The sequence below is a fragment of the Phragmites australis genome, chromosome 14 (genome assembly GCF_958298935.1).
Source record: "Phragmites australis chromosome 14, lpPhrAust1.1, whole genome shotgun sequence".
Classification (NCBI taxonomy): domain Eukaryota; kingdom Viridiplantae; phylum Streptophyta; class Magnoliopsida; order Poales; family Poaceae; genus Phragmites; species Phragmites australis.
This window is the reverse complement of record NC_084934.1, coordinates 10,309,843-10,331,545: the sequence shown is the minus strand read 5'-3', so window position 1 is coordinate 10,331,545 and position 21,703 is coordinate 10,309,843. Positions and strand designations below refer to the sequence as shown.

Here is a 21,703-nt window from a genome sequence, read left to right as displayed (position 1 = left end):
AATGCCGCCTGGCAGTCTGTCGTCCAACTAAATGGCTCGGAGCCCCTCAGCAGATTTTGCAAGGAAGCGGCTGAGGGTCGTGAGGCAACCGGCTAGGCATTGTACTTCTTTCCGAATGGTGGGAGGCAACATTTCTGTGATGGCACGAATCTTGCCTGGATTGGCCTCGATGCCTCTTCGGGACACGAGATATCCTAGCATCTTTCCACCCCTAGTGCCAAATACGCATTTTTCTGGGTTCAACTGCACGCTAGCGGCCCGAAGGCTGTTGAATGTTTCTTGCAGGTTGGCAACATGGTTGACTTCTAGTTGGCTTTTTACCATGATATCATCCACGTAGGCCTCAATGTTGCAGCCCAACTGCTGCTACAACACCTTGTGTACTAGGCGAGAGAAGGTAACCGTAGCGTTCCGAAGATCGAAGGGCATCCGGACGTAGCAGTACACTCCGAAGGAGGTAATGAAGCTGGTCTTGTTCTCATCCTCCGTTGCCATCAACACCTGGTGGTACCCTGAGTAGGCATCAAGGAAGCTCAGCATTTCGCAACCAGCTGTGGAATCCACTAGCTGGTCGATGCGGAGGAAGGGGGTATAGATCTCGAGGGCATACTTTGTTTAATGATGTGAAATTGATGCACATACGCCATTTTCTGCTGTGTTTGACGATGTTGGAGAGCCAATCGGAGTGGATGACCTCTCAGATAACACCAACTTTCTATATCTTCTGGACTTCTTCCTTTGCGGCTTCTGCCCGCTCTGGAGAGAGCTTGCAAAGCCCCTGACGTATGGGCCTTGCCTTCGGGTCAACCTGAAGCGAGTGGTTAATGATGCTGCGGTCGACTCCAGGAAGGTCCTGCGGGGACCATGCGATGGTGTCACGATGACTCTGCAAGATGGCCAGAAGTTGGGCTTCTTGCCCGGAGGTGAGGTCTACCCCTATTTGGATGGTCCGGTCATGTTGGTCTTGGTGTATGGGGACTAGCTTTATGTCCACCTCCGGTTGTGGCCTTGGAGGGCAGCGGTGCCCGGGATGCACTGATGGAGGGTCCTTCGAGTCCTCCTGTGTCATAGCGTTGATATAGTGACTGGGGAGCGGAGCAGGGTGCCCATACTCGATGCGCCTAGCTAGGTCTTGGTCGCCGTGAACGGTTATTAGCCCCTGGGGTCCAGGCATCTTCAGGCAGAGGTAATTTTGATGGGGTACAGCTCTGAATCTGCTCAGAGTTCCCCGTCCCAGGATGGCATTTGTAGGTGTATGGTACGTCCACAACGTCAAAGGTGATGACCTCAGGTCGTGATGCAGAGCCCTCGCTGAAGATTATCGGGAGTTCTATCTGTCCTAGGGCATTGAGGGGGTGCCCATTGAATCCCTGGAGGGGTCTACTGCTTGGTGAGAGCTGGCTTCGTGGAATTCAGAGCTGGTCGAAGGCATGCACGAATAGGAGGTCCACCGAGCTGCCTCCGTTGACCAGTATTCTTCGGACCTCGACTTCGGCGATGTTGGCTGAGATGACCAGGGCATCAGAGTGGGGAATTTTTTGTCACATCCGGTTTTAACGGCCAAAACTAGATGCGGCTTATGTGTGCCCAGGATGTTCAACACATATAAGGACGTCACAGGTGAAGTAACAAAAGCAATACTTTTATTAAATAAACGTTAAACTCTTACAATAATTGACATATATTGTCTTCTATGAAGATATCTGCAGCGGAATAGAAGCACTGGTGCCCAACAACACCGCAGGCAACCGGCCGGGAGACACGTGCCTAGAACGTCACAACCTCATCTTGATAGTCTTCAACATCTTCACTCACTGAGCAGCAGCACACATGTTGCCTGGCATAGGGAAAATAGCAAGTGTGAGCACACAACGCGCTCAGCAAGTGTGGGAAAGATAATGATATGCAGGCTTATATCAAGAATAGGCTAACAAATGGTATTTTGCGTAAATGCAAGTAATAAAAACATATTTGGACTCAAAAGTATTAAACAATTATTAAGTGAATGTAACCCATACAATCCAACACCCAGCATACAAGGCTCCCCACCTTGCATACCATAACCGTTTAGTACTCCCTGTACTATAACCAAACCCACAACCATCTAGTACTCCATGTACCAAAACTATAACCACAACCATCTAGTACTCCCTGTACCAGAACCATAACCACAACCCATAATCACAACCCACTAATCATGTGAGGATCCAAATCTCTCATAACCGTGAGCACGGCTGTTATAACAGCTTTACACTCTGCAGAGGTAGTCCAGCTTTCCCCACAAGTCGTGATTTCCATGTTGCCGTGTTAGCTAGACACTTAACACACGCCAGTGGTGTGTCGCCCGAAAAGTCACTTCAAAGCCGTTACAAAGTTTCATCCAGTATGTGCATGCCCACTAGGTTTCACCGCCGTCAAAGTGGCATTCACACCACCCAAAAGCCCCTTTTGCGCCTTGTAGCTCTGGAAAGTTTTCACCCTTCCCTTCCACTATACATCTCATACCACTATCTAAATGGTTCTGGCCTTTGTCGTCCCCACACATCCACTCTTCCATTTGGCACGCACTAATTAATAGGCCAGGCCTGTCCCATACCAGGTCTCGTGGTTGGTACGATACTTCTTGGGTTGTCGCTCCACGAACCGGTCCTTAGTTAGGTTACTTGAGCAAACACTAAACCAATAACATAACCATGACAACTATGAAAACCACTTTGCTCAAGGCCTAAGGTTCCATGTTGCTAGACCATTAACAAGTTAACCACCATTGTTGCATATGTTCATTAATCAAGATTATGAGACTTTCCAATATCCCAAAAGCATGGCTAGGCAATCTACCCAACAAAAATTCCTAACCATAAACCATATAGGTTCCAAGGGATGATAAGGAAAAATCTAGGGAAAACCCTAATATAGGTAACTACCCATCATATTGACAGACACTGCATGCAATTTTGTAAAACAAACCAGTTTAAATCATAGGTTCAAGATGATCAAGGACACTTGCCTTTTACCCAATGCTGCTCAGTGTTGTCGAAATCTTGGTCTTGAAGTTTGGAGTGAATTTAAAAGAAACGAAAAATAAGGTTGAACAAGAATAGGAGTAGATAAGGAATTTGAATTTGGATTTGGGTAGAATTTGAGAAAGATGAGAGATTGGCTTTAAACAAGGATTTGGATAAGATTTGAATTGATCTAGAGAAGGAACAGGTACGATCAAGGATTGAATAAATGATGAATTCAAAGATTTTGAATTTCAACCATTAAGATCCTTAACTTATTCACTAGTGAGTTTTGTAAAAAACCTTTTCAAAATCTTTTTCACTCAAAACACCAAAGAGAAAGAAAAGAAAAAGAACTCTAATGCATTTACCTGGCTCCTAACAAAACTCAGCATGCAATGCACACAAAATAATACCCTATATTGATTGATTGGTTAAGAAAATAGATTTTAAACCTATTCTACTAGTGAAGCTATTCAACAATCTTAGAAAATTTTAGAAATTTGAGAAATCTGAAAATCAGGGTGTTACAATTTTACCCCTTCGGAGTCATCAACGGTGAACATCACGGGGGTGTCAACCCAGTCGGGGGCTTGTTGATGGATGCTAGTCACTCCGATGTGGTGTACCCCGCGTGCGTAGTCTCCCTGCAGTTGTTTCGAAGTGCAACTGGAGCTCCCTCCGTCGGTAATAGCGAGGATGATCTATTTGCCCCACGCCTCTTCGTCACTGTACCGCTCTAGGGAGACTATGGTGGTGAAGGTAGGGCCAGCTGTGGAGGATTCTGCAGGGCCAGATGGTCGACCCGTCGGTTGGTCGATGTCCTGCGATCTTCGGACCGCCCCTTGGGGGCCCCATCAGTTGAGGCGAAGGCCGCGTGCCTCCCGAGGTACTCCTCTCGAAAGGTGGTGAGGGTTTGGTAGTTGTCGGTATTATGTCCTCGTCCTACGCCGTGTAGAGTGCACTAGGATTCTTCCTCAGAACGCTTGTTTAGGGCGTGGCTTCGCTCCGGGAGGTCTCCAGAGCATCCCCGGCCGCGTCCCCCGGGCTGGCTTTGTTTCGGAGCCCCGCAGCTTAGGCTGATATTGCTAACATTTCGGCGTTGTCATTGCCCCACCCTTTGGGACCCAACGGTAAGGGCCTCCTCGAAGCTCCTCTTTGCTGGGGGATCAGGGGTTTGTGACGATCTGGCCTGAGAGTGCGGTCTCTCCACGGGAAGCCTCGCTAGCTTGTGAGTGCCTCCGGTGAATTTTTTCCTCCTCCGCCCACGCATATTCCTCGAACTTGCTCATGAGGACTTCTACCGTGCATATTGGGCGTCAGTTCAGCCCTGGGTTGCAGCGCTAATGACCGAAGAGTCCGATATGCCCCTAATCTAGGCTTTGGTCTGGGAGAACCTTCGAAAGTAGTCCCGGAGGGTTTCGTCTGGTCCCTGTATGATAGTGAACAGGTTGCCGAAGGTTACTAGTTTGATGAAGGTGCCCTGGAAGTTGCTATAGAAGAGGTCTCGGAGTTGGGACCAGGTGTGAATGGTGCCAGGGTCTAGCACTCAGAACCAGCGTATGGCCACCCCTTCTAGGGAAAGGGGGAAGCATTTAACCATGGTGGCCGGTCCGCCCCCGTTGGCCTCTATGGCTAGGGCGTACGATCGGGCGAACTAGTCGGGGTCCGAATCGCCTTTAAACTTGGGCAACTTTGGGGTCTTAAAACCTTCTGGGAAGGGCATGGCCTGCAGGTCGGCCCGTAGGGGAGAGTTATGGTCTTGCAGGGGGTCCTCACGACGCTGGCCCTGAGGCTCCGGGGACCGAACAGCCTGGGTCCTTGCGCCGAGGGGTTTGTCTGTTCGTGGAGCTTGGGTCGAGACCGCACCGGCCGTCCCAGGAGCGGCGGCGAAGGTGTGGGCAGCGTGCTGTTCGGCCCGCAGGGCCGTCCGTAGTTCCTCCATTTAGGCCAGGAGTGCCACCAAGCGTGATTGCCGCTCAGGCGAAATCGTGTTTTTGGTGGTAGCGTCGGCCGCAGCCCCTAGGGGCGCAGCGGGGGCTTCACCTTGCTACTACTGGGTCTCCGGGGTAGAGAACCGTTCGGTGTCGCCCGCAGCTGTAGTTATGGTTGGGTCGATGGTGGCTGTAAGGTTCCCGTTCCCCCCAGCTGGGGGCCATTGTTGGCATCGCCTGCGTATAGCCAGCTGGACTGCCGCGCAGGCGTGACTGTGGGGTATGACGCCACCGATGCGGCCTTGGTGGTCTTCTTCTTGGGTGGCATCGTACCTCTCTTAGCACTTCTGTGTTCGAGTCCCCATTGACAGCGCACTGTTGGAGCAAGGGTTTGTGTTGCCCCAGCAAGTACGATGAGAGTTTCTTCTAAGGAGGAGACTCAAGCTTGGAGACGAAGTTTAAGAGGTAGGAACACCACAAATGTATTGATGGTAGAAAAAATGGATCGCTCTGGGAGGAGTATCACTTCGTGACTTGGTGTGTTTTCACCTTTGTGTCTTTTTTTGCTGTCTTGCCCGTCCCCTGCCCAGAGGACCATGGCCACCTATTTATAGGGTCGTGCCCAGAGGACCATGGCCACCTATTTATAGGGTCGTGCGTAGCTTGGCATACAAGTTATCATAATGTACAAATATCCGGGATCTGACTGAATTACTGGGTCTTATCCCGAATAAGTACCTTCTACCCTATCGGGGAGAAACATATCCACCGTGGTAATTATTGTTGTGCCTGCCCCCTAAAGGAGGCGAGCCGGTCGCCAACTGCGGCCCAGCGCCGCACTGTCTGGGGTGTCAGGACAGCCTCCATCATGCTGGGGTGTCAGAGCGGCGTCTGCTAGCCTAGGTATTTAATGCCGGTCACCTCCTCCCAGGCAAAGTACGACTGGTGCTTTCCTTTTACCAGATCTTTCTTAAAGCCTGATGACTCACCCAGTAGCCTCCGGGAAGCCGGCCTGGGCAGTGGGAGGCTGAGGCTTCGGCAGACTGAGCCTTTGGGAGGCTGAGCCTCCGGGAGGCAGGACTCCGAAAAGCTGGGGCTTTTGGAGGCCGAGGCCTCAGGAGACCGAGCCTTTGGGAGGCTGAGCCTTTGGGAGGCGGGGCTTCGGGAGACCGAGTCTTTGAGAGGCTGAGCTTTCGCACGGCAGAACTTTGGAAGGTCGGGGCTTCGAGAGGTGGAGGCTTTGAGAGACCGAGCTTTTGGGAGGCCGAGCCTTTGAGAGGCTGAGTTGGTTAAGCCAAGGGGCCGTCGGGGGTCCTTAATAACGAACCCCAACAGAGATGAAACTTTTGTTCGCAGACAAAGAGAACTAGAGATCGAAAAAGTTTATCGAAGCCAAAACGTAGTTACTCATGAGTTAGCAAATCACACTCGTATCCGTGGTACCATTGGGGCTTGGATAGGGCAAGTGAAGAACATTGTAACTCGTCTAATTCATGACAATTGTATATCCTCCAGTTTTGAGTAATATATCCCTTTTCCATGAAAAAAATGAGTGTCTGCATATTGCAGTGGCAGTTCTCTTCCTTTTCCCTGTGTTGCAGTTTTTGCAAAGTTCTCCATGTGAAATTGACTTACTTTGCTCATAATTGTCTCCTTATATCGTTTATACTACATTGTATAATTTAACATGCGGCCATTTATACATACTTGATTATCTAGAGTTTTATGTTCATATTATAAGGAGTCAAGGATGATAACAAATGCCTATGGCGTGCAGGCAAGCAGCAACAAGTAGGCATTGTTCAGATTCCCAGTTCAAGCAAGATGTAACAACCCTGTAATTGATAATCTTTTGATATCTAGATATACATTTGCACTTTCGTTTCACCCCTAGATTTCTTTTCTGTTGATTTATTTGCTGAAATAGAAACTCTTGTGAATATCGCCTGTCACTTGGATGACACTAATTTAGTTATTTAGTAGAACGGGTTCAGTGACATGAGATTAATTTAGTTATTTAGTAGAACGGGTGAACCGTGCAATTTTTTTTCTTCTGACATAGTTGTAAATATTTTGGTTGGGCTATGGAAAGTGTCGAACTACCCATGAATATTATGAGAATGTGGCAGTTAGAGAGGTAATGTTATAAACTGTAGTGGGAGTGGTTAGGTACGGCCTATAAATAGGCCAGCACTGTAACCAAAAAAGAGGGAGAGACATTAATAGCAGTGTACAGTTCCCCACTTTGTCTGTTCATCCTCTCAGCCTTCGAATCACCATGAGGTTCCGAAGGTCGCCCACCTTGTTCGGTTATGATAGTTCCCAATAGTTGGCATCGCCCATTGGGATGGATACATTATGAAGACATGCCACCCAAAAACATGTTAGTCAACAAGAAGCCAAAAGCCACTGATGCATCAGGGGCATAGCACGCATAGCTTCAGGAGGGTGGTGCGACCATTGCCAACCCTTCGGCATTGGCAGACACAATTGTCACCTTGCCAAAGGTGGTCGAAGAAGTTCAGGAAGAAGAAAATGATATGGCTATGTTGGCCGAGGGGGATGGTTGGGTTCACGAAGACTCATTTCACTAAGAAGATGCAAATACTTCAATGCTAAGGATAGAGGCCTGTCTTCGCACTAGACTCGAAGCTTCGGTAGCAACAGAAGGAAAGGCACCTCATGTTGAAGAGCATAGTGACTTTGGAAACTAGAAGAATATGAAGACGAAGATGAAGAAACCAAAGCAGAAAGAGTTGTGTGGCTAGAAGGAGAAGATATGGAGCAAAAAATTGCATAGAAGAGGCATATGCTAGAGAGCTTAGCAGCAAGTCAAAAAGTGGCTGAATATCGTCGATAAGATGACGAAGACAGAAGAACCCTAGAGCAAATGCAAGAACAAATTAACATGCTGTGTAGGGAGGGGGAAGAGACACGGAACATCATCACACCTTCGTTAGCGTTTATAGCATGGCCTGTGCAAGAACTTCGGCATAGGTCACATGCAGGGGATCTAGAATCACCTCTCTCCATTGGGTTGCAAAACTAACCCTGGCCTCTGGGTTTCAAGATACTGATGGTAGTAATGTTTGATTCAGAATCAGACCACAGGGAGTTCGTTATGAGCTTCGAAGCAGCAGTCGAGTCCACTAGGGGAGATGACAACATTGGAAAATGCCTTCATGTTGGAGGGAAAAGGAATAGCAAGATCATGATACTGCGCTTTGCCTCCGGGGTCCATTTACTCATGGGAGCAACTGTGCGATGCCCTTTTCTATAATTTCCAAGGGAACTAGGCTGAGAAGGTCATAGCAGGCGACCTCTTCACAATTAAGCAGCAGTCTATGGAGCAACTGAAAGACTTTATGCAGCGCTTTGTATATGTGCGTTATCAAGAGAAGGGCTTGATCGAGGACATGATCATTGATATCGCTATCCAGGGCATCAAAAGAGGGATACTGGCAAGAAAGCTCACATGCAAGAGGCAGCAAAGTGTCCATGAACTCTTCAACAAAATGGAGGAGTATGCAAGGTCCGAAGTGGACCATCATCGAAGGAAGAGAAAAATGGCAGCATCAAAAACATCAGAGCCCCATCCCTCAAACAAGGACGCAAATGCTAACCTACCGAAAGACAGGACGAAGCAACCGAAGAAACACGAGTCCTATGGGTATACTCCGAAGCAAAAGGAGGTCAACCAGATAGAACCTGGGCTTGAGGACGTCTCCCAAGAGCTCATCGAAGCTCAGGGCAGTGCAGTACGTGGCAGCCAAAGTGGTAGAGGTCGCAGAGGACGAGCACCTCATGATCCAAGCACATTGTACTACAAAATACACGACGAAGTTGTCAGTCATACAACTAAACGTTATCCACATATTGTAGCTATGTAGGAAGGCCGGGGGAAGCAACCCTTCAACCGTGCAAGAGTAGTGCATCATGCCACACTATATAGGCTAGACAATGTGTGGCAATATCAACATGGACAGGGCCAGGCTTATGGGCCAAACCCTTTGGCATTTGCTCCTCAATGGTGCTGTATGACTTCGGTGCAACCGCATGGGCCAACACCTTCGACTCCACCATGTCACACCTATACTCAATCAATAGTTGTTCAAGCACTGCTTCCACCCCCTCCGCCAATACCTACAATCGAAGCTCCCCTAGAAACCAGCAGTTCAGTAAACACAGTAACACACGGATTGAATGTGGTGTTGGCCATTACTGGTGAAGGTAATCAGGAGACCGAGTCCAAGGGGAAGCGAAAAAAATATGTTTGAAGGGTGAACCACATCGGTGTAAGCCCCGCTTTCATCCATTCGAAGTGGTCTCATGTCCCCATCACCTTCTCTCAGGAAGATATGGGAGCCCTGGAATATCCACATGCATATGCCTTCATTTTCGCTGCTAACATTTCATGCAATGAAGTCCACAGGATCCTAATAGATGGTGGCAGCTCCATAGACATCATATTCGCTGACGCTTTTGACAGGATGGGTCTGCAGCGAAGTATCTTACAGCAGACTGGATCACCATTAATAGGCTATGGTGGAAAAACAATCAATGCTTTGGGTCAGGTACAGATATCAGTATAATTTGGCGAAGGGTCAAATTTTCAAATTGAAGATATTACCTTTGATGTCATATATATAACCTATCCATACAATGCCATATTTGGAAGAGGGGTTTTAAACAAGTTCGGTGCAATACCACACAATGGTTATTTGTGCATGCAGATGCCCAATCCCGAGGGTGTCATAACGGTGTTGGGAGATTTGCATGCAACTCATTGAATTCAAGTTGGATACACTCTGGGTCGCCGCAATGTTCACATCATAGCAGATCCTATGTCAAAGCCCCAAGAAGGCAAAGGCCTACAAAAGACACAATGAGTACCGAAAGCCCGAAGGCAGGCCAAGAAAGTGTTGATGTGTCAGGATAGACAAGATAGAGTAATGCTCATATGAGCAAAATGACCAACGAGGCCGAGCGAAGGATGATAGAATTTCTTCGCAATAATGAAGACATCTTTGTATGGTCGCCGAAGGACTTGCAAGGTTTCAACAGAGATATTATTGAGCATACACTTAATGTTGACCCAAACGCAAAGCCAAAGAAACAAAGGCTTCGGAAGGCTTCAAAAGAAATATAAGATGTAGCAAAGGCTGAGGTGCAAAAGTTGCTTGATGTGGAGGTCATACGTGAAGTACTACACTCTGAGTGGCTGGCCAACTCAGTGTTAGTCAAGAAAAGCAACGATAAATGGAGAATGTGCGTTGATTTCACAGACCTAAACAAACCTTGTTCGAAGGATGACTTTCCTTTGCCACGAATTGATTAGTTAGTAGACTCTGCAGTTGGCTATGAAATGTTGAGCTTTCTGGATGCATGTTATGGATACCATCAGGTTTGGATGGTGAAGAAGGATGAGACAAAAACAAGCTTCAAAACCTCCTTCAGAATATATTGTTTTTTGAGAATGGCCTTTGGTCTTCGGAATGCCGAAGCTACCTTTGCCAGGTTGGTCCAAATTGTACTGAAGTCACAGTTGGGAAGAAACGTATCTACGTATGTTGATGACATAGTTATCAAGAATACCAAAGAAGACAATCACTTCGATGACCTTTGGGAAACCTTCAACAATCTGTGAAGTGTGGGAATAAAATTGAATCCAGTAAAGTGTGCATTCGGTGTGCGCTCTGGGAGATTGTTGGGTTTTTTAGGGTCAAAAAGGAGCATCAAGGTAAACCCAGAAAAGATACAAGCAATACTAGACATGAGGTCTCCGCAAAGAAGGAAAGAGGCACAACGCTTGGCTGGAAAGTTAGTAGCCCTTAGCCAGTTTATTACTAGATCTACTGAGCGATGCCTGCATTTCTTCAAAATTCTCAAAGGCTCTGACCCTTTCAGATGGAGTATAGAGCAGCAAAATGCTTTCTATGAGCTGAAAAATGCTCACAGCTCTGACCAGCCCAAATCCGAAGGCCGAGTTGTTGTTGTACATAGCGGCTTCTCCTTCGGAAGTAAGTGCAATACTTGTGCAAGAAACGTAAGTCAATGAAAAGTTGCAACAGCTTCCATCCATTATGTTTCAGAGGCTTTGGTAGGGCTGAAGAGATTCTATTTTGAAATGAAAAAATGGCATATGATGGTGATGGCGTCGCGAAAGCTTTGGCATTACTTCATGGCACACAAGATAACGGTGCCAACCTCTACTCCCCTTCGTGTCATGTTCGAAAATCGTGAAGCCACGAGAAGAATTGGGAAATGGGCCACCGAAATAGCACCTTTTACATTGTCCTTCATAGTGCGAACGACAGTAAAATCTTAGGCCCTGGCGGAGTTTTGGTAGACTGTACACCAAAGGCCGAAGATCAAGAGGAAACACAATTAGACCCAGTGTGGATCATATATTGTGACGGAGCATGGGGGGCTTCGTGGGCTGGCGCAACAACAGTTGTATCTTCACCTTCAGGCTTAAAGTTATGGTACATGGCTAGACTTGATTTTCAGTCAAAAAACAATATGCAGAGTACAAGGCAGTTCTCCTCAGCCTTCGCAAAGCATGAGCTCTTGGTGCGCGAAAGGTACTCGTGAAGATACACTCCTAGGTGGTTGCAGGCTAGATTGACAAAGCATTCTAGACCAGGGAGCTGGAGCTCGCTAAGTATATGGCAGCCATGCAAAACGTGGAAAAGCAATTGGGGTTCACTATCAAAAGTATATCAAGGAATGATAATCTCAAGGATGATGACCTCGCCAAAGCTATAGCACAGCAAATGTTTCTTGCAGATGTTATTTTTATCAAAATTTAAAAATACCAGCTCTCAAAGCCCCTCAGCAAGTGGCACATAGCGTCATTGCGATTGAGAGTGTAGATTGGCAATCTTGTATAATGGCTTACCTTCGTGGTCATTACCAACCTGAAGATCAGGTGGAGGTGAAGCGTATGATGTAGAGAGCTAGAAACTACAAGATTGTGGGAGCTGACCTGTAAAAGATGGGAGTTTGTGCATCGATGCTTCATTGTATATCCCAGTCAGACGGGAAGGATTTACATAAAGAAATACACGAAGGGCAGTGTGGATCACACATTGGCACTCGAGCACTCATATGGAAAGCATTCAGGCAAGTATTCTATTAGTCGAAGGCCATCTTTGATGCGGAGACCACGGTCCGAAGCTACGCGAAGTGTGAGTATATGGCAAAGGGTTTGGATAGACCTTCGTTAGAGATACAACTTATCCCACTGATTTGGCCTTTGACTCGGTGGGGTATTGACATCATTGGCATGTTCTCCTTCATGTGTGTGGGAGCTCTTCTCCTTCATGGGTAGAGAAGTGGCAAGACCCAAGCCTCTTTGAACTCTTGACCAAGAAAGGCCCATACCATTTGCTTCATAACTTTCCCACAGTCAAAGCTTTTGGTAATCTTCGCAAGTATTATGTAATCAAAGATGTCAGGAAGGACCTTTGTAGTAATAGGCGAAGCCCTCATAACAAATTTACTTTCATGAACTTTTAATTTTAGTATTTCAATTCAAGCAATGTACAAGTGATGTACTCTTTTCCTCACAGGGGAACCCCCTCATTGGGGTGTGAAGGTTTTAACAAGGCAATCACCTTTGTAAATACTTGTGATTTTAAGAAATTACCCCTAAGAAAGCATATGCTTCGATAGAATTAGTGCGTAATTCACTGTCGAACTGCTGCAAGCCTTCGTTTGAAGGATGCACACAAATCGGCAGAACATGGAGGGCCGAAGCTAGATAGGGAGAAGTCAAGGTCAGGAATGTCAACGTGTGCTTGACACCTCACCCTTTGACTTATAAGACAGACGCTTACCTGTAGGAAAAAGCCAAAGTATTGTTCATCCTTAAAAAAAGGCATCACACCTCTCTACTTAAAAACAAAAGATGGGGGCTAAGAGTGACTGCCCTCACTCCAAAGACTAAACTAAAGTCTTTGGATCATAAACAAGATGGGGCTAAGAGTGCTTGCCCTTGCTCTGAAGAAAGTCTTTGGATCATAAACAAGATGGGGGCTAGGAGTGCCTGCCCTCGCTCCAAAGACTAAACTAAAGTCTTCGGATCATAAACAAGACAGGGACTAAGAGTGCCAGCCATGCACCGAAGTAAAAAAAGGCAAAAGTGTTGCTCAACTTTAAAAAAGGCATCACACCTCTTAACTAGAAATGAAAGATGGGGGCTAAAAGTGCATGTCCTTGCTCTAAAGCTTTACTTTCCACACACACGTTATGTCAATGCATCAAAGCGCAAGTTCTTCAAGCATAAACGGCAAGGTAACACTAGATCTCAGATAAAAAGCAGCACACCTCCAGTTTTGAATTAAAGAAAGTTCGTGTCACCAGACCCATAGTGGGGACAACATGCTTTAGTATGAATAATTAAAGCAATACTCAAACTAGAAATGAGACTAGTGCACAAGAAAAAGGGAAATAGTCTTTAGACACACACACACTTCTGCCAATATGATTTTTATCTTCGAGTCAAAATTTATGAGTGAAGGCAGAGTTGTAGCAGCGCTCAACTACGTTGTTGCCAAAGGTCCTTACGATTTAATAGTCTGGAGGGATGGCGTTTTTTCCATCAACGCTTCACGCCTGTTGCTACCGAAGGTCCTTCCGGCTTAAAAGTCAGGGAGGTGATGGCATTTTTTTCATCAACGCTTCATGTGCGTTGCTGCTAAAGATCCTAATGGCTTAAAAGTAGGGGGAGGTGACGGCATTTTTTCCACTGATGATTCACGCGCATTGCTGCCAAAGGTCCTTCCAGCTTAGAAGTCAGGGGGACAGTGTTTTTTTAATTGACACTTCATGCACGATGATGTCGGATGTCCCTACTACTCAAATATTGCACACTAGAGACTTAGTGGAAGAATACAACAAAGAATAAGAAACATTAATCTGCAAATTCATCCATGTCAGGATCTATAATATCTTTATACAAGTGGTTGTGCCCAAGTTGAAAGGCAATACCATGCCTTGTGGAAAAAGGTTTTGTCGGATCTAGTGGGGAACAGATATAACTATCCGAAGAAGTGTCTATCAAAAATATAGGCTGATCACTGTCACCTTCAGCAGATGTAATCACTTCTGATGGCTGTGGTCGTTGCCAATAGAAAAAATACAAGAGCGAAGTGGTGTCATACACTTCATCAACTGGCTTAGGCTTTGGCTTGAGAAGCCCTATCGGAGGGGAAAATTCCCTGCACTCTATTCTATGAGTTTCCCTTTTGGCCCTTCAGATCTCTAAGTCTGAAGGGTGAAACAACTCCCAAGACACTTCAGAATTAGCATTCCTTGTGTCATAGACTCTGGCGTTCACTCGTGACTAATGGTCAAATTCTATGTCAGGATGGCGATGACGGTTCGATTTCCAGCAAGCCCATGACACATAAAAGTGGTCCCGCATCATATTTATGCGAACAACATCTTCGGTTACCTGCACAGAGTCCGAAGGGAGGACCTGTGCAGGAAGCGGAGAGTATCAAAATGTTTAAAGAAGAAATTAAGATATATAACATTACGAATAATATTGAATGTTTCGAGTGCAAAACAACCCTTTGCTCGCGCTTCGGACCTACATTTTGTGCACCATCAGTTGCTTGCGAAGAGGTAGGTACTGAAGTGGGCTGGGTAGAACTTCCTGCGATGGTCGTAGCATCAGCGGCCTTCTCAATAGCCTAAACAAAAACAAGTCAGATCTAATTGAAAAAAATAATGAAAATACACTAACGTATAGCGAAGAGTTACTTACTTTGCGGCGGTTGTACTCCGCCTCCTGAACGACATGGGCATGCTTGTGTTCACACCAAAAGTTGCTTGTGAAGGCCCTGGTGGAGGCCTTCGATACCACCCCAGACATCTCCGGCAAGTAGCAATACGAAGCGCTTTGGAGAGCATTGTGATTGTTGCAGCCCGTCAAGTCCAAGGATTGGATAATGCTTAGGCCTGAGATCATAGCGCAAAAATCACCATAAATGTGAGCCTCTTTCTGAAGGCTTCCAATCGATTTGGTGATCCATCCGAGGAGGTCACCCAAATCAACTTGGTCGAGTGTTGGGGCCACGACCGAAGTTTCCAAGTCTTCAAGAGTTTGGAAAATAGCTTGGCTAGCTTTAACTGTCTTCAGCTCCAGAATATCTACATTCTCCCAAACAGAATCGCAAGAAAATTGCTTTTCCTCGCTCAACACTTCGTTTAAGTGTTGGTTTTAAGCTTTCTCGGCATCATAGAGAGCATGTAGTTCTGATATGTTTGCTTCAGAACCCTCTGCACATTGCTGAAGGGTGAGCACCCCTTTTTGCAGTCCTTGCGTACCCGAGTGAAGGATTTGCACCTCTTTTTCTAGCTCTTGCAACCTCTGCTTTGCATCCCTCGGACGTCAAAGAAATTTTTTCTGCTTTGCCTCAGCCTTTTTAGCTCTTTGGAGCACGAGGGCCCTCAATTCCTCCATCCCTTAGGTGCTGGCAATGGATTGTCCTGCTTGTTGGATGTCACGTCCCGAAATCCATAATTGTGTGTTCTAATCCTAAAACATGCAATTTCAGCTTCATGTTCCAGTTGGGTCACTGGAGCACTTCACTTTGAGTCAATGAGGTGGGAGAAGGAAAAACTAAGAGAAATAAAGGAGCTGGAAGCAAGTCTGGACTTTCCTCTAGGTAAATGGGGCCCACCTGGGTGGAAAATATCTCTCTATAAGTGGGCAACAGCTCTCTCTCCCCTCAAACTTGCCCATACGTACTCCTCACCCACTCCACCATATAAGGCTTTTTGAGGAAGCAAGTTGGAGTTGGCTGTCTCTCTCACTCTCTCTCTTAGGCTCCCTTTTTCCCCTTTTGGATCCCTACCTCTAGGAGCAAGATCAAGGTACGTATGTGGTACTCACGTGACCACCAGCTCAAGGACTACTCGTCCATCCAATTCATTTTCAGTTTCCCCGAAGGAATTCGAGCTAGTTCTGAACTTGTTTGGTGTTCTTTGGGAGAAGCAAGGAAGCAGCAGTTTTTCCTCTCTTCTCCAAGCCATTTTCCGTCGTTTCCTCCTTCAACTGGCGGTCGCCAACCTCAGCAAAGGACCTTGGGTGAGTCTGCTAGGCTCCCATGGCAAGTATGCTCATTTTTGGTTGGATAGATCTTGAATCTGGAACTAGGGTTGCAAAGTTCTTAAAGTTCTGCAGTCTGGGAACAAACGAGGATTTATGTGGATTTGAGTTAGGAATCATGTTGTTAGGCGGTTGAGCAAAGTCTAAACCCTGTACACCCTTCTAGGCATTTTTACTTTTGATTTAGAGAGACTCCCAGGTTAGTTTAGCCCAGTTTTTCCCTTTGTAATGGCTGCTGTTCTGGAGCTGCGCGAGGCTGATTTTACTGTAGCGCCTAGTACTGTTCACCCGAGCACCCGAGCACCCCGTACTGTTTACCCGAGCACCCCTGTACTGTTCACCGAGCAACCATGTACTGTTCACCCCGAGCACCCGAGCACGGTCGATCCCGAGGACCCCCGGGTACTGTTCACCCGAGCACCCCCGGTACTGTTTATCCCGGGTACCCACGAGTACTGTTCATCCCGGGCACCCCCGAGCACGGTTTATCAGGCTTTCTTGATAGCTGATAGCTTGTAAAATTCGTAGTTAATTCGTAGGAACTCCAAACTTTTTGAGACCACTTGGAAAATTCTGGTTTGGACAGTACGATCTTGGAATAATGTTGTCATGTATTGTGGAGCATATTTTTCTTACATGGTCACATTTCATACATGCTCATTACATTGCATGCGTTGCTCTCTGTAGTGAACGCCGATTCGTCGATCCCGGAGGCCGTGGGCGATCGTGAGGCGTCCCACCTTTCGGATCCAGGGCAGCAAAGCAAGCATCGTTCATATTGCACCGTGTCTACTTGAAAATTTAATATGTTATCTACGCTTATGTATACATTGCATGTGTCGGGTACTGAGTTGGGTAGAACCTATGCCGATGCATTATCCCATTTCGGTCGTGTGTCATGTGTTGTTCCTAGGAGCCTAGTGGTGTCATCGAGGTCTAATTTTAGTTCGCTATGCTTAGTGGTACTTAGGCTTTCCGGTAGAAGTCGACGACGGCGTCCACCGTTGTCGCGAGCCTAGGACTTATTACTTGTTCACACTTATGGTTGTATTGATGATGAGTCGGTTTGGTGAGTGGTGAGTTGAGACGAGGTGTGGGCGGTGTTAGGGGTGTCATCTGCTCACGAGGAGTCCTCAGGCAGTTCGGGGAGGGAACCCGGACACCGTAGACCGCTTGCACCGGTTAAGCACCGATCATCGGTGTAGTCGGCTTTAGCACATACCTTACTCACCACATGCTGATATAATGGTAGGCGAGCCGATTACCTTCGCAGACGTGGTCATGTGGGCCTCGTCATAGACGGTGTGAGTCCGGTTTGAGTCCGGGCTTTTAGCGGTATTAGTTTGCTCGGGGAGTAGTTCTAATACCGCCTCACCGAGCTTTGGTTGATCCACATGGTTGGGCCTGGTTGGGAAAGGTTGTCACGGGTACCCCCTTGTGCGCATCTTAGCGGGTGGCACAAGCCGTATGGTCCCTGTGTCGTGTGGGTCCTGGAGTATCCCCCTGCAGGGTGTATAATCAGTTCGAACTGCCGCGCTCTCGGTCATGAGCATCGCTATCGCTTATCTCCACCGAGCGACCATGTTTTGGTCGTAGAGTTTCGATGTGGGTTGTGGCATGGTTGGATTGGGGTGACTTGGTCGGTATGTGGTTGGTGGTTTAGTGGGAATGGTTTGCTTTTATACACTTGTTGTTATATATCTGTTTTGATCAGTTGGTTGGCAGGGTTTAAGTCGGTGGTTGGTTAAGTCAGTTGCTTACACCTAGAGTCTAGGTTGCTTACCGCTTAATGAACTTAAACATGTCTTAATCCTTGCTACAGCTTTAAATGCATGATCCTTGGAGTCGAGAATATATATACTCATACTGTGTAAGACTTGCTAGTACCTTCGTACTAAGGGTGCTGCCCTTAAGTTGCTTTCAGGTTCGCAGGTTGGCGAGGAAGAGGCTGTGTTCGGCTACTTTGTGCCTGCCGATCAGGGTGGCGGGCAGGAGTAGCACCTTCTACTCCGAACTCCGGCGCTTTGGTATGGAGCCTAAGGGCATACGGCTCCATACTCTTTTGTTGTATAGGTTTTTCTTCCGCTGCATAGTTGTTGTTGTTCCTCTTTTGTTGTAAATTGTGGAAGCAGTTGCTTGTCTAATAATGGTAATCCAGTTTAATTATTTGCTCTCTATTAAACTGTGTTGTGATATTTGAGTTGGAAGGCATGTGTTCCGATCCTGGGCACAAAACACGTACCGGGACTACCGGAATGGTATTCTGGTTAATCGTCGAGGTTGTGATTATGAATAATGATCCTCCTGATGATTAATTAGAATACTATTTGGACGGTTCCTCACAGCTTGGTATCAGAGCCTGGTTTAATTTAGTAGCCTAAACATAATTAGTGCGTTGTTTAGTAAGTCGACAACTTCACCTAAATAACCCATGATTTATGTTTATGCCTCTTCACGTCTAATATGTATTAAACTGCTATCGTTTATGCCCCTAAGTTAAAATGCGTATTATGAGTGACGTTTATATGTCTTATACCACATTGTTTTGCTTTCGACCCTGCATTGATTCATGTTGAGCATTGCATCTTCGGCTTTGCATCGTCGGAAGGTAAGGTACGACGCTCGGTGGCGGTTAATCACCGAGGGCTCAGCCGGATGCGAGGCAGGGGCCCGGCATGTTCCGTACGGTGATCCGTACGGGAAGTGAATACGCTAGCAATAGCGTATGAACATCCACCATGCGATGGGAGACATGGTGGTCTACTCGTGTAGCGATTACACGAGATGTCCCGTAGGGTCTACGGGAAGTGAATACGTCGTTGTCGACGTATGGATTGTCGCTTGTACGGCATGTGGTACAAGGGCCGTTCGCGCTCTTACTCTTTCTAGCGCGAAGGGTACGTTCTGGATGTTATAAACTGCCTGTGATTTTGATGCTTGCAGGTGCGGTTCTTATTTTGAGAAAGAAGCGGTAGCTAGGTTCGAGCATGCATTATTTCATGGCATTCATGCATGCATTCATATTTATACATGTATTACGGGATTCTAACAATATATCCGGCGAATGCTTTGTGCTGAGTCGGAATTTGACGTTTCCCCCTTTTATTTTGCATTTCAAGAATGGTTGTCACTCGGCGTAGTGGGGAGGTTCCGGAGGGTTCCGGTCAGAACAACCCTCCTCCACCGCCGACCATGGCGGATGTGCTCATGCAAATCGAGCAGAACCGCCAAGCGAATCACGCTCTCCTCCAGACGAACCAAGCGCTCTTGGAGGCTCTCGTGCGCAACACGGCTCCTCATGGAGGAGGTGGGGCCGTGCGCCGAGATGACTTCTCGGACTTTTTGCGGACTCAGCCGCCGGTCTTCTCGCGAGCTGAGGATCCTCTGGATGCTGATCACTGGCTCCGGACGATCGAGCAGAAGCTCGCCCTTCTTCGTTGTGAGGATCACGAGAAGGCGCTCTTTGCCGCCCATCAGCTTCAGGGCCCGGCGGGTGCGTGGTGGTCCGGCTTTCTGGCCATGCACCCCGCCGATCACCGCGTGTCATGGGCGGAGTTTCGCGAGGCCTTCCGCTCGTTTCACATACCGAGTGGCCTCATGGAGGCTAAGAGGCGGGAGTTTGAGGACCTCAAGCAAGGAGGTCGGGCGATGATGGAGTACGTGCAGGTGTTCAACCACCTTGCACAATATGCTACCGAGGAGGTCAGCACGGATGCGCGCAAGCAGCGCCGCTTTGTGAATGGCCTGAACTCGAAGATGCAGGACCGGTTGTCCGCGCATAGGTTCGCCGACTTCAACGAGTTGGTAAGCACGTCGATCACGGTGGAGCTCAAGTATAAGAGCCACCAAGAGGAGAAGAGGCAGAAGAGGGGTTCCTCGTCTTCTGTGGGTGGGAGCTCGCAGCGCGCCCGCACTGAGAGTCAGCCTCCACAGTTTCAGGTGCCGTCGGCTGGCTACCCACGACCGATGTGGTTTGTACCACGTCCTGCGTTCTCCGCCCCACAGGGGCAGGCTGCACGACCCGCCGGCTCCCAAGTGAGCGTGACCGGTGGCTCAGGCGGTCCGTGCTTCAACTGTGGCCGCGTCGGCCATTTCTCGAGGGAGTGCCCGTATCCGAGGCCAGGAGCCGCGGTGAGTGCCCCGCGACCACCGCCGGCTCAGTCAGCACCGCAGTCTTCGCAGGCGACTCACGTTCCCAAGCGTGGTCGAGCTCGCCACACTACCGCCGACGAGGTTCAGAAGGGTGACACCGTCCTAATGGGTACGTTGGATATGAGTTTCAACTCTGACATCTTTTCTGCCGTGGTTTTGTTTGATTCAGGAGCCTCTCACTCCTTTATATCTTCGGGTTATGTTTGGGAAAGTGGGTTGAGAGTCAGTGCTACCCACACGCCGTACCTTATAGACGCCCCAGGGGCCAAAGTTTTAATCAACCAGTGTGTGAATAAAGCGGCGGTAATTGTCAACGGAGTTCCCTTCTTTGTCAATCTGTTAGTGATGAACTCGAAGGGAATTGATGTTATTTTGGGAATGAATTGGCTCTCCAAGAACAAGGCTGTGTTGGACTGTGCTCAGCCGACCGTCACCCTCAATGGTCTGTCAGGTACTCGGGTCCAGTTAAAGCTAGAGGATGTCAAATCCTGCCTGTTCGCCGTAAAGGCTGTCCCCACCAGGATTATGGAGACCATTCCTGTGGTGTGGGAATTTCCGGATGTCTTTCCGGATGAGTTGCCTGGAATGCCGCCTGGTAGGGCAGTGGAGTTCTCTATTGATCTCGTGCCCGGTGCGGCCCCGGTTTCGAAGAAGATGTACAAGATGTCGCCAGTTGAGCTAGTTGAGCTGAAGAAGCAGATCCAGGAGCTGTTGGCGAAGGGTTTCATTCGTCCTAGTTCCTCACCTTGGGGATGCTCGGCTCTATTCGTGAAGAAGAAGGACGACACTCTCCGGATGTGTGTTGATTACCGTCCGCTGAATGCAGTCACGGTGAAGAATGTGTATCCGCTTCCTAGGATTGACATCTTGTTTGATCAGTTGACTGGAGCCCGAGTCTTCTCAAAGATTGACTTGAGGCTGGGCTATCACCAGATCAAGGTCTGACCAGAGGATATTCCAAAGACAGCGTTCTCTACTCGATACGGCTTGTATGAGTTCACCGTTATGTCGTTTGGCTTGACTAATGCGCCGGCTTTCTTTATGTACCTCATGAACTCGGTATTCATGGAGGAGTTGGACAAGTTTGTCATTGTTTTCATCGACGACATTCTGATATACTCCAAGACTGAACAAGAGCACATTGGGCACCTCCGTATTGTTCTGGGCAAGCTCCGGGAGCATCAGCTGTATGCCAAGTTCAGCAAGTGTGAGTTCTGGCTCAGGGAGGTGGCTTTTCTGGGACATGTTCTATCAGAGCACGGAGTGGCAGTTGACCCGAGCAAGGTGCAGGATGTGCTCGACTGGGTTCAGCCCCAGAATGTCGGTGAGATCCGGAGTTTTCTTGGACTTGCAGGCTATTACCGTCGGTTCATCGAGAACTTCTCCAAGGTTGCGAAGCCGATGACTCAGTTGTTGAAGCAAGGCAGCGTGTTTGAGTGGTCAGATGCCTGTGAGTCTGCCTTCCGGACATTGAAGAAGCTGCTCACGACCGC

General features: G+C 47.8%; 1 protein-coding gene across 1 annotated transcript in view; it reads left to right on the top strand.

Annotated features, from left to right (window-relative positions):
* The window catches only part of LOC133890226 (uncharacterized), a 36,202-nt gene that overhangs the window by 676 nt on the left and 13,823 nt on the right, over nucleotides 1-21,703 (top strand). The gene's annotated exons all lie outside the window — the stretch shown is intronic.